The sequence below is a fragment of the Pinus tabuliformis genome, chromosome 1_2, assembly GCF_031772625.1.
Source record: "Pinus tabuliformis cultivar Carrire ecotype Pingquan chromosome 1_2, CPIR1, whole genome shotgun sequence".
NCBI lineage: Eukaryota > Viridiplantae > Streptophyta > Pinopsida > Pinales > Pinaceae > Pinus > Pinus tabuliformis.
The window spans coordinates 1,236,378,541-1,236,391,077 of NC_142298.1; positions in this window are offsets into that span (position 1 = coordinate 1,236,378,541).

Sequence of the window (12,537 nt, forward strand, 5' to 3'; positions counted from 1 at the left end):
ACTCATGTACTCCGCAAGGGTGCATGCCATACAAAATCTGAAATGGATTGTGCCCTGTGTTGTCATTTGGTGAATCGTTATAAGTGAATTCCACCTGAGCAAGTGCACAATCCCACAACCATGAATTTTCTCCAGTCAGGCTCCATAGCAGGTTTCCCAAACTCCTGTTCACCACTTTCGTTTGCCCATCAGTCTGTGGGTGATATGCGGAGCTGAAATTTAACTATGTATCCAATTTCTTCCACAGGGTGTGCCAAAAGTGTCCTGTAAATTTCACATCCCTGTCAAAAACAATAGATCTAGGTAGGCCATGCAATCTGACAATCTCAGTGAAAAACAAGTGAGCTATGTGAGTGGCATCACTGGTTTTCCTACAAGGGATGAAATGTGCCATTTTCGAAAACCGGTCTACCACCACCATCACTGAGTCGAAACCTCGTTGTGTTCTTGGCAGACCCAAGACAAAGTCAATGCTTGTTGGGTATACGACCAATAGTCCCACATTGACTAGAAGTGGGGAAGATCATGGGTATATAAGGATGGACAAATATCTCCATTGGTATGAGGCCTTTTGGGGTAAAGCCCAAGAACAAATCCATGAGGGCTTAGGCCCAAAGTGGACAATATCATACCATTGTGGAGATATGTGGTGTCCAGAGTCCTTACAAGTGGTATCGGAGCCATGCCCCAAAGTTAGCCAAGTGGATGAATCCTCGGAATGTCTAACGAAGGTGGTGAGCCCCGGTAATATGACGATGGGATCCATGGAAGAGCTCGGTTAGACAGGCGGTGTGCTCCGGATTCTTCATGGACGTGTCCTCGCCCCAACACGGTGAAGAGGAGTTGACCTAGGATAGAGCAAGCTCTCGAGGTAGGTGGTGCTCCATGTAAGGCGTGTGCTTCCAACGCATTGGAGCTGAGAATCCTGGTTGGTAGAGAGTGGACGGATGGATAATCGTTTGAGGGGAGGCTCGATGGTCCTTTGTTCGAGGGGAGGATTGTTGGGTATACGACCAATAGTCCCACATTGACTAGAAGTGGGGAAGATCATGGGTATATAAGGATGGACAAATATCTCCATTGGTATGAGGCCTTTTGGGGTAAAGCCCAAGAACAAATCCATGAGGGCTTAGGCCCAAAGTGGACAATATCATACCATTGTGGAGATATGTGGTGTCCAGAGTCCTTACAATGCTGACCGATTCCCATTGTCTACATGGAACAGGCAGTAGTGTGTAAAGCCCTGTATTTTGACTATGTCCTTTCGCCAATTGGTAGAATTTATACCTACTCACATATTGCTGGACATCCCTTCACATTCTTGGCCAGTAATAAAAGTGTCCAAGCTGATATAAACTTTTTTCTATGCCAAAATGTCCGTCTAGACCTCCACTGTGCTTCTCTCGAATGATATTTTCTCTCATCGAACAATCGGGAATGCATAACTATCCCCCTTTAAACAATAGCTTCTCCTGTAAAGTATAGTCCAACCATGGACTATTGTTTCTTAGCAAGGGATTCTAACAGGCTTCATAAACCTCTTTGAAATCTACGTCAGTCTGATACAAGTCTTTCAAATGCTCAAAGCCCTACACTTGTATTGTACTTTCCTGCAAGAGCAAGGCTCTTCTGCTCAACGCGTCTGCCACCGTGTTGGCCTGCCCGCTAATGTGTTTCAATGCAAAGGTGAAACTCTGCAAATATTTGATCCACTTAGCATGCTTGTGATTCAGCTTATGCTGTTGCATTACGTATTGCAGTGCAGAATTATCAAAAAATAAAACAAACTCACTCCCCAGCAGATAGTGTCTCCAATGATTCAGTGCTTGGACGACAGCATAGAATTATTTTTCATAAGATGAATACTTATGCCTGTTCTCATTCAACTTCTCGCTGAAAAACACAACAGGTTTGTCTTCTTGGCTAAGTACAGCTCCAATGGTTGTACCGCTTGCATCACAACGAACTTGGAAAAGCTTATTAAAATATGGTAATCTCAGAATTGGTCTTTCTGTAATCTTCTTCTTTAGTAGCTGAAATCTTTTCTCCGCTGCCTTGGCCCAACAAAAAAGTTGACTTGCCTTTTTTATAATGTCCAACATAGGTGCACAGATTTCACTAAAATTTCTTATAAATTTGCGATAAAAACTTGTCAGCCCATGAAAACTACGTACCTCAAACATGGTTTTCGGGGATGGCCAGTTAATGATCACTGCAATCTTCTTTGGGTCCATCTTCAACTCATTCTTTGCAATCACAAAACCCAGATAAACCAGTTCTCTTTGAAGAAAAGTACATTTTTTCAGATTTATCAGTAGCTTATTTTGCTACAACTTTTCTATCACACTTCGAACATGTTGAAAGTGTTCCTCCTTAGTCTTGCTGAAAATTAACATGTCATCAAGATACACTATTACAAACTTTGCAATGAATTCTTTCAGCATTTCATTCATCAGCCACATAAAGGTACTAGAGGCGTTACTTAATCTGAACGACATTACTAGCCACTAGTACAACCCTTCATTGGTCTTGAAGGCTGTCTTCCACTCATCCCCCTCCCTAATTTGAATCTAATGATAGCCACTCTTTAGATCAATCTTCGAGAAGTATGTTGCCCCGCTTAGGCAGTCCATCATATCATCCATCCATGGCAGTGGAAATCTATACCTGATGGTGATCTTATTGGTGGCCCTCGAATCCGTGCACATTTTCCATTCTCCTCCTTTCTTGGGAGCAAGAACTATTGGTACTGCACAGGGGCTCAAACTATCCCTTATCAGCCATTTATCTAGCAATTCTTGCACCTGTTTTTTGATTTCCTCGTTATCTTTGGGGCTCATCCGGTATGCTGCCTTGTTCGGTAGACTTGCTCCAGGTATAAATTCAATATGATGACTGATACTTCTCTTAGGAGGAAACTTGTCTAGTATATCGTCCACTATAATATCGCTAAATTCCTGTAGTGTTTTCCGAATTTTTGCAAGTAAATCATACATTTCTATGTGTAACAGCACTGTCTTTCCCTCCTCACAACAACATATTTCACTTCACTATCTTCAATCTGCTTCAAAAATGGTTTTCCACCCATTAGTAACACTTTCGTCCCGCTTGTTTCTGCTATCTCCTCCTCCTTGATGGGCACAAGTGTGTGCTTGATCCCATCTTTGACAAACTTGTAATAGTTTGTCTTCCCATCATGCACTACCTTCCGGTCATACTGCCATGGCCTTCCTAGCAGTATATGACATACGTCCATTGGCATAATATCACAAATAACCTTGTCTTTGTACCTGCCAATATGGAACTCAACTTCACACTATTCGTCCACCAATAGTTTATGGCCTTTTTGCAACCACGATACCTTGTAAGGAGTGGGGTGCTTCAGCCGCTTCAAACCCAACTTCTCTACCATCTCTGTGGCAACCAGATTATCCATGCTCCCACAGGTGATAATCAACTTGCAGCATTTTTCATTTGACTTACAAACTGTCTGGAACAATGCCTTCCTTTGAGTTTGCTCAGTTGTTTCTTTGGCTGGTTTCAACAACACTTTATTCAAAGCTAAGGCTTCCCCTATTTCTAGCACATTTTCTGCTTCCCGGGGTGGTGCCTCTACTTCCTTTGGCTATGCAACAAACACTCCTATCTGGCCAACTTGTTCCGCTTCAGAACACTCAAAAGACCTGTGCCCCCACTTGTGGCACATGTAGCACTGATAGGCAACTCCTCTCCCTCGGCCATTTCCTCTCCCTCTCTGATATGGCCTTTTGCCTCTAGTGCTGTCGCCTTTTTCTGTTGTTCCTGAAGTCTTGGAACTGCTGCCCTCTTCACTATTACTAGTAGTTCATCCTCTGCCATAGGACTATCCTCTTCCTCTGCCAGTTCCCCGTCCTCTCCTAGCATTTTGTTTTCTGGTGATCTTCTCCTCTACCTTCATAGCACTCTGGTAGGCTTCCTCTATATTTTTTAGGGAAATAATGCTGATTTCATCCAATATTTCCAATCTCAGACCATTTACATACCTTGTTGTTTTTTCCAGGGTGTCCTCTGTGTAACCAGCTCTTAAATTTACCCGGTAGAATTCTTCAGTATACTCTCTCACTGTCATCCCTTTTTGCCTCAGATTTTGCACTTACTGATGCAGTGCAATCTGGTAATATTTGGGCAAAAATATGCCCTTCAGCTTGGCCACCATTCTTGGCCATTTCTTTATTGGAAACTTGTTCATCCTTCTTCTTTCCACTTGGACACTGTCCCACCACAAGGCTGTGTGTCCTTTCAGTTTTGTTGCAGCGAACTTAACTCTCCAATCCTCACTGACCTCTTCACATTTGAAATATTTGTCCAATTCGCTGATCCAGTCCAACAGAACTTTTGTGGACAAGCTGCCATCATAATTTGGAATCTCTGGCTTAGGCTTGCTACTAGCCAATAGGACCAACCTCAACAATCTCATCTCCAACCCTTCTTCATCCGATCCATCTGTTGTAACTATGGCTTCTTCTTCGCTGTCATCTCCTACCTCTATATCCCTTCTCCTTCCTACTTGAACTGCCTCCAAACGGGCAGTAAGGATCCTAATTTCTTCTCTTAGTCCTTCATCTACTGCTCTGTGCACACCTCTCCCACGTCCTCATCTTCCAACTTTCATGTCTATGCTAGCAATTTTAATTTCTTGCTCTAATACCACTTGATGGGTCCAACCCTCTCTTTACCTTTAACAACTATAAAAATGGATGATGATTAATAATATTATTTTGGTAACGATTAATTGTGTGATTATGTTTAATCAACTGGTGATTACATAATTCGCATAGATATTTTGGTTCTGGCTGTTATTGTTTGTACTTGCACCGATGGATGATGGACATGTGTCCCTACCTCGTAAAACACCCTCCCACCTTGGTTAATGCTCTCAAACCCTACTCACTTGGTCATTCGTTCGTCGTTTCTATGGTGGCTCAAGGGTTTCTACTATTTGTTCTCTGGTGTTGGTTTCTCTGTATGAATTTGCTACTACTGATGTTATTGTTCGGCCCTAGTTTGGTTACGTTCTTTGCTTCACCAGTTGGTAAGTATGCCCGTCATTCAGTGCTTGTTTAATCCTCTGCGTCTGCATTTGGTGAGGTCTGTCACTCCGTGGAAAGTGTGCTTATTGTGGAGGCTTTCAACTCCTTTGTATACATTCTCTGCAAGTTATTTTTCCTAATTGTTAATGGGTGCCTTCTTCTCGGTTTCTTCCACTCAGCTGCTCTCAAGATTTATTAGTTTATGTTGCTCGGTTTTGTTTGCAGGTTGTGGTCTCGGGGGTTCGTGGCTTTGGCTCTGTCCACCAACAACAAGGTGAGTTTTTGCTCCAAGCTATCATTAACCTTTTCTTTTTCCTCCGTTAACTGAGCAGAGAACCCTCTGGTGGTTGTGACCTTGAAACACCATCTCCTCTCTGGTAAGTTTCGAATCTTGGGACTCTCTGTCATTTCGTTCCTTCATTCTATTTTATTGTGGTTCTCACACTCTGTTTTGGTGAATGCTTGCATGTGGAATCAGCTCTGGAGACCCTGGTTTCCACTATTATGCGTGCTGGCAAGACCCGGTAGGGTCGCTCCTTGATAACTCTGTCTATTTAGTTGTTTCTGTTGTCGTTGGCTTAAATGATGGCCTAGTTAGGTTTTAGGCTTAGAGATCTCTGCCTTTACTTCTGCATAGTCTTGCTGTAGACCTCTGGTCTTGCTCTATCTTAGTTTATGTTTGCGGCTGTAGGGTTTATATGTTAGGGTTTCTCAACCCGTTTTCCATTGTGAACTTTGTTGAACTTGGACAGTGTTTAAATTTTGTATGGACTATAATTTATATTGACAGAGATTATATTGTTCCTCATTGTAAATAAAAAAAGATTTTGTTGCTCAGGAAATACCTGTGTTATTTCGTTCTATTTCACTATCTAGAACCATGTATGGTTAAGGCTTCCTTTTGCTCTATTTTCTTTGATTTGTTTAGAACTCCAATGTCTGTCCGGGCTTCTGTAGGTTCTCCTGCTTTGACACTTGAGAAGTTTGGTTGCCTATAGGCCTATTAAATTCATGCGGATAGAGAAATGTATATGCTTTGTAGAAAAAAAAAGACTTTCTTTCACTGTATTAGGTAACACAGATTAAAGGATTGTGAATAGACTGTTATGGGAATTCAAATGTAAACTTCTGTGTGTTCAGAGATTTCTATTACTTTCTTTTTCCAAAATCGAATCCATTATAATACATTCTGTTGTCTTTTGAATGATTTTGAAAAACAGTTTTCTCTTAACTGCTATTAGTTACATTTGATGGTTTCCTCAATTTCTAAAACTATCTGTTTTTCCTAGACTGTAATTTGTAAAAGATAACATGATAATAAAAAAAATAGTTAGCTACAACAGTTCTTTTAAATCGACCTTTATCTTCCTAAATGATACATCACTAAGAAATTAAATTATAAAATGAAAACTAAAGTGTCCACTTGAATTTTTCCCTCGGTCCTCACAGAGACCAAATGACCATCTGTCATGATGATCCTTCAGCTAAATGCTTCTACATCAAAAAAATGTTGTAAAATTAAATTAAAATAAAATATTTTTACTATGAAATAAGTTATGGTTTTTTGGCATGTGGTATTGGTAAGCCATGATATTGGCCCATGGTATTGTGAGATTTACAAATTAATATCCTTGGTGAAGTGAGGGTGAATGTCCATGGTTAATAATATTGTCATATTGTTATAAAATATATTGATTGTGAAATAATTTATGTTTTTTGGGCATGAGGTATTCATAATCCATGGTATTGACCCATGGTATTGTAACAAAGGCTATTTTTTACAAGTTAATAATATCTACCGTAATTTGGGGGTGAAGAATTTTTTCATAATGTTATAAAATATTTTGGTTGTGAAATAAGTTATGGTTTTTTTACTTGTAGTATTGATAAGCCATGGTATTTACCCATGGTATTGGCCCATCGTATTATAGAAAATCATATTCAAAGTTAATAACAAAATCAAAATATAAGAAATTGAATTTTATTATTTTTATTAATTTAACTTTTTATTATTAATTGAGGCCATATTTAAATGTTTATGCTCATCCCAATATCATTTTTAACTTCTTCTTCCTCTTTTAAATTTAGCGTCTTAGGAAAAAATAAAAAAATTCATATTAAAAATAAATCATTTAACCCAATTGAAGTTTATATATTTTATTTTATATTATAAATATTTATTTTATTTTTTCCATTATAAATATTTCTTTTCTTTTTCATTTCCAGTCTTAAGCAAAAATAGCAAATTCTTACTAAAAATAAATCATTTAACCCAATTGCAATTTATATATTTTATTTTATAGTATAAATATTTATTTTCTTTTTCATTTACATTTTAGCGTTGGGTTCAAATAAAATATTCAAAGATTACAACATGACATTATATCACTGCATTTTTATCTGCCTTGTTGATATCTGCATGGAAATGCCAGAAGAAGAAAGACCATCAATGTGATCTATGGATTTCATGGGATTCGAACCCCAGTCGGAGTTTGCATGGGAAACACCTTAGGAGAGTATCAACGATTAGATGAAGGAAGGGAAGGTCATTGGGCGTGGAGATTTTGGCCATTTGTACATGGGTATGAATTTGGACTCTCGAGAGTTCTTCCTTTTTACTAAAGATGATTTTTGTTCTTATGGATAAACAATTTCGAGGGCTTATATGATCAAAGCATCAATTACTTCTGGAGTTGAGTGTTTAATGATTATGATAATGTAGATCTTGATTGCGGCCAACAATTCATCAAAAGGCAATGCACAAGTAAGAATTTTGCATGTCCTTATTGTACAAAGGGTTTAATGATTATGATAATGCAGATCTTGATTACTACCAACAATTCATCAAAAGGCAATGTACAAGTAAGAATTTTGCATGTCCTTATTGTACATATTAGTTCACTCCTCCCTAACTTTTCTAGGGGTCATAATGGATGAAATTTTATTTTTTATTTTCACCATTTTTTTAGTGGTTTATTGTTTGTGTAATGGAATCTACCATGCCAAAACTCAAAGGGCTCGAGTGATGTAAACATTTTTCATGTCCTTATTGTACATATGAGTTCAGTCCTCCCTAACTTTTCTACGGTCATAATGGATGAAATTTTATTTTTTATTTTCACCTTTTTTTAATGGTTGATTTTTTGTGTAATGGACTCTACCATGCTAAAATTCAAAGGGCTCGAGTGATGAAAGCTAATTTTTTAGTAGGATGCAAATACTAGACCTTTCTCAAACTTTGTTACATGAAATTAAAATTTCTTGTAATCACGAACATAAAATCTATTATGTTTCATCCTTAGATTTTGATCTCAATGCCCACAATTTTAAACCATGTTACTATATTTTAAGTAGAATATACTTAGATCCATTAAACCTTACAACTCTCTGAAGCTTATGTTAATTTCAGATAAAAAGAAGGAACCTGAATGGTTCTTGCAATTTAGACTCAATGCTTATAGACAATGATTAAAAATGGAAGAACCCAAATGGTGTGATAAATTTTACCCACCCATCAATTTCCAAGAGCTTTGCTATTATTCTGAACGTGTAAAGAGAGAGTAGAAGAAGAAGAGGAGCCTGGATGAGGTGGACTATTACACAAAAATATCGTCACCATGATTATTTGCAGCCAGTATGGGTCTATCATCACTTGTACTGTCCTCCTAAGCAAGTCTCAGACCTCAGCTCTTCAAGTCAAGCTTTGAAAATGAGAGAAAGACATTGAAAATCAACAAAGCTCTGGTTCCACACTTTCTCTCACTATTGCCTGCGGTCCCGCACCTCCTGTTCACAAAAACTGTGGACCTGCCAACTCTGTCCCTAAAGGAGTGGGTGCGGACCCCTGTGAAAGTCAAAAAGGCGCAAGTTTATTCTAAAAAACTCACTTTGGGTTAATTCTAGATGATTCTAGAAGGAATTTTGACGTGGATTGATCGCTCTTAGGTGGTTCATGCATCCCAAAAGAGAAGGAGCTAATCCCTTGATGAGAGGAGCTATCCCTTTGAAGGAGGGCTTTATCCCTTTGAAGGAGGACCTAGTAACTTCACTCCATTGCACTATAAATTAAGGCATTGGGCTGGTTGCTAGAGAGGTTAGAGGCTGAACATTTTTTAGGGTAAATGCTGGTGGAATTGCGACTTCCTAGTTAGGCTTGAGAGGAGAGATCACATACCTTTTTTGGCTTCGTTGGGAAGAGAGTGAAAACTTGTCAAAGTAGAGGAGACTTCTTGTTGGACCCTGGGAGGAGCTTGTACAGCATCAAGGCACATGTTGCAAAGTTCTTCTTTGATTTGAATTAATACAATCAGATTCATTTTTCTCAACAAATTTTCTTATGTCATTTGTTTCATGAATTCCTTGATCATCATGTTAAGTATGCTTTATGATATTGGCTTTTCAGGTGCTATTTAATTTGTTTGCATGTTTTTGTTTGCAGATTCACAACAAGGGAGCTAATTTGATCAAAGGAGCGAGGCTTCCACAAACTTGCATTGGACCCAAGGTAGGCCTAAACACTTGTTTGCCTTTGTTTATAAATGCATATTTAGAGAAAGATAGTTTTTGATTGGCTTGCTTGTCACTAGATATCGTTAGATTCTAGGAAGGTCTATCTTGTTCGCAAGATCGACTCATTCCGTGTGACAAAATGGTGACTCCACTAGGGATCGAACCCAGAATCTCTTGTTTCACAGACCAGAGATTCTAGAAATGAAGACCCTGGATCTTGTTTCTGAAATCCAGGCTGCGAGGAATTTTTTATTAATTATATGGTGGACTATTCATAAACAGATGGCTGCGTCCATACTATGTCTACATGAGTCTATACTTGTGATGTATCACAAGATCATTCCTATATCAGAGCAGTAGTTAGTTTTCTAAGTCAGTTTTGATTTGAGTATGGGAATGCCTACCTCAACGATGATATGATCTCATATATATATCTTGCATTGAATGTTTTTACAGGTTCCAACTGGGCTCTCCACAAGATGATCCTCGAAATGATAAAGTACTTCACTCTTCCTAAATGATAATTGAAATCCTCATCTACTATAGACTTCGCACTTTAGGGGGGCAATCTGTTACACAAAAATATCGTCACCGTGATTATTTGTAGTCAGTATGGGTCTATCATCACTTGTACTGTCCTCCTAAGCAAGTCTCAGACCTCAACTCTTCAAGTCAAGCTTTGAAAATGAGAGAAAGACATTGAAAATCAACAAAGATCTGGTTCCGCACTTTCTCTTATTGTTGCTTGCGGTCCCGCACCTCATGTTCACAAAAACTACGGACCTGCCCGCTCTGTCCCTAAAGGAGTGGGTGCGGACCCCTGTGAAAGTCAAAAAGGCGCAAGTTTATTCTAAAAAACTCACTTTGGGTTAATTCTAGATGATTCTAGAAGGAATTTTGACGTGGATTGGTCGCTCTTAGGTGGTTCATGCATCCCGAAAGAGAAGGAGCTAATCCCTTGATGAGAGGAACTATCCCTTTGAAGGAGGGCTTTATCCCTTTGAAGGAGGACCTAGTAACTTCCCTCGATTGCACTATAAATTAAGGCATTGGGCTGGTTGCTAGAGAGGTTAGAAGCTGAACATTTTTAAGGGTAAATGCTAGTGGAATTGAGACTTCCTAGTTAAGCTTGAGAGGAGAGATCACATACCCTTTTTGGCTTCATTAGAAAGAGAGTGAAAACTTGTCAAAGTAGAGGAGACTTCTTGTTGGACCCTGGGAGGAGCTTGTACAACATCAAGGCACAGGTTGTAAAGTTCTTCTTTGATTTGAATTAATACAATCAGATTCATTTTTCTCAACAAATTGTCTTATGTCATTTGTTTCATGAATTCCTTGATCATCATGTTAAGTATGCTTTATGATATTGGCTTTTCAGGTGCTATTTAATTTGTTTGCTTGTTTGTGTTTGGAGATTCGCAACAAGGGAGCTCATTTGATCAAAGGAGTGAGGCTTCCACAAACTTGCATTGGAGCCAAGGTAGGCCTAAACACTTTTTTGCCTTTGTTTACAAATGCATATTTAGAGAAAGATAGTTTTTGATTGGCTTGCTTGTCACTAGATATTGTTAGATTCTAGGAAGGTCTATCTTTTCTGCGAGATCGACTCATTCCGTGTGACAAAATGGCGACTCCACTGGGAACTTGATTTTTTCCTTGTTTTTACTTTGACCTAAGAAACTGTGTTTTTGTTTCTGTTTTTGGCTTGTTGTGTGTGGAATTGGGTAGATTTAGTAGATCTAGGATTATTTTTTGTTTTTCATAACTTTGGGAGACGACCGCACCCTCGGCTTGGGACACAGTGCAGACCTATCCGCACTTTTGCTTTTAGCACAGAGTAGTACCACACTTGTGTTGACTGTGGGCCTGCGGACCCTGTCAAAAGTTTGGAAAACCTAAGATTTTCTCTATTAGTCAGCTTAGTTTTTGTTTAGATGTTATTATCCCCTGCCCAGACCTACATATAACTTGTCAGAAGCTTTTCTTAGGTTAATTCTATTGGTGTTAGGGTTTTAGGTGAAATTCCTAGAAGTTTTGATTGTTGGGTTTGGTTTTCCTTTTGGTCTTGTAGTAGCTCTGAGCTTAGAAGCTGTAGAAACCTCAGATCACGTTGGTTTTTACTAGCCTTCTTATGAGTCTGACCATTTGCAAAATCTACCTTTGTTCAGGAATCCACCTTGTGTTTTCTTTTTATGAAACTTCGAAAAAGCTTTCGTTAAAAGTTTGGATTTCATTTTTAGAAAAGAAAACAAAAATTGGCTGTTTTTTGACTAATTTGTGATTTTGGACAAATTAGTCCTTAGTTTGCTTGTAGCTAAGTAAAACATCCTTGAAAAAGACATCTTGTAAGCTTTGACTTCAAATAGGTTTTTATAGTTTATAGATCTCAAGATTAGTCATTTCATAGTTTTGAGTGTTTTATAAAAAGTAAAAAATCTCTTTTGGAAAGAGTTTGTTTTTGTAGTGTTTGAGTGTTTTGAAAGAAAAGGGAAATTTTTGTGAAAATAACTAGTTTTCTCATTTTGAGTGCATTGGAAAAGACAAAAAGCTCTTCATTTAATTTGTTTGTTAAGAAAGATTTGTGTTTACAAGTATTTGCATTCTCAAACTCTTTCCTAGCTAGAAGTTCATTGAAGGGAAAAGATTGCTTAATCATCTTAAGTGCATTTTTTAGTGATTTTGAGTCGAGTCTTCACACCACGAGTTTCATCTCCGCACCTCTTGACTTAAACAAAAACCAATAAAAATAACGCTTAAAGTAAAATCTATCTAGTAATATTTTTATTTCTAGGGCTCTGATACACCAACATATCTTAGGCTAGTATCTTGGAGTAGGGAGTAATTAACTCTCCAAGACAGTAAAACAAACAAGTAGTTGTATCTTGCGGTAGGAGAGAAATCCAATTGTTGCATTTATGCTCTAGGAAAGCTCCTCTTAAAGAAGAATCACGAGATCGTG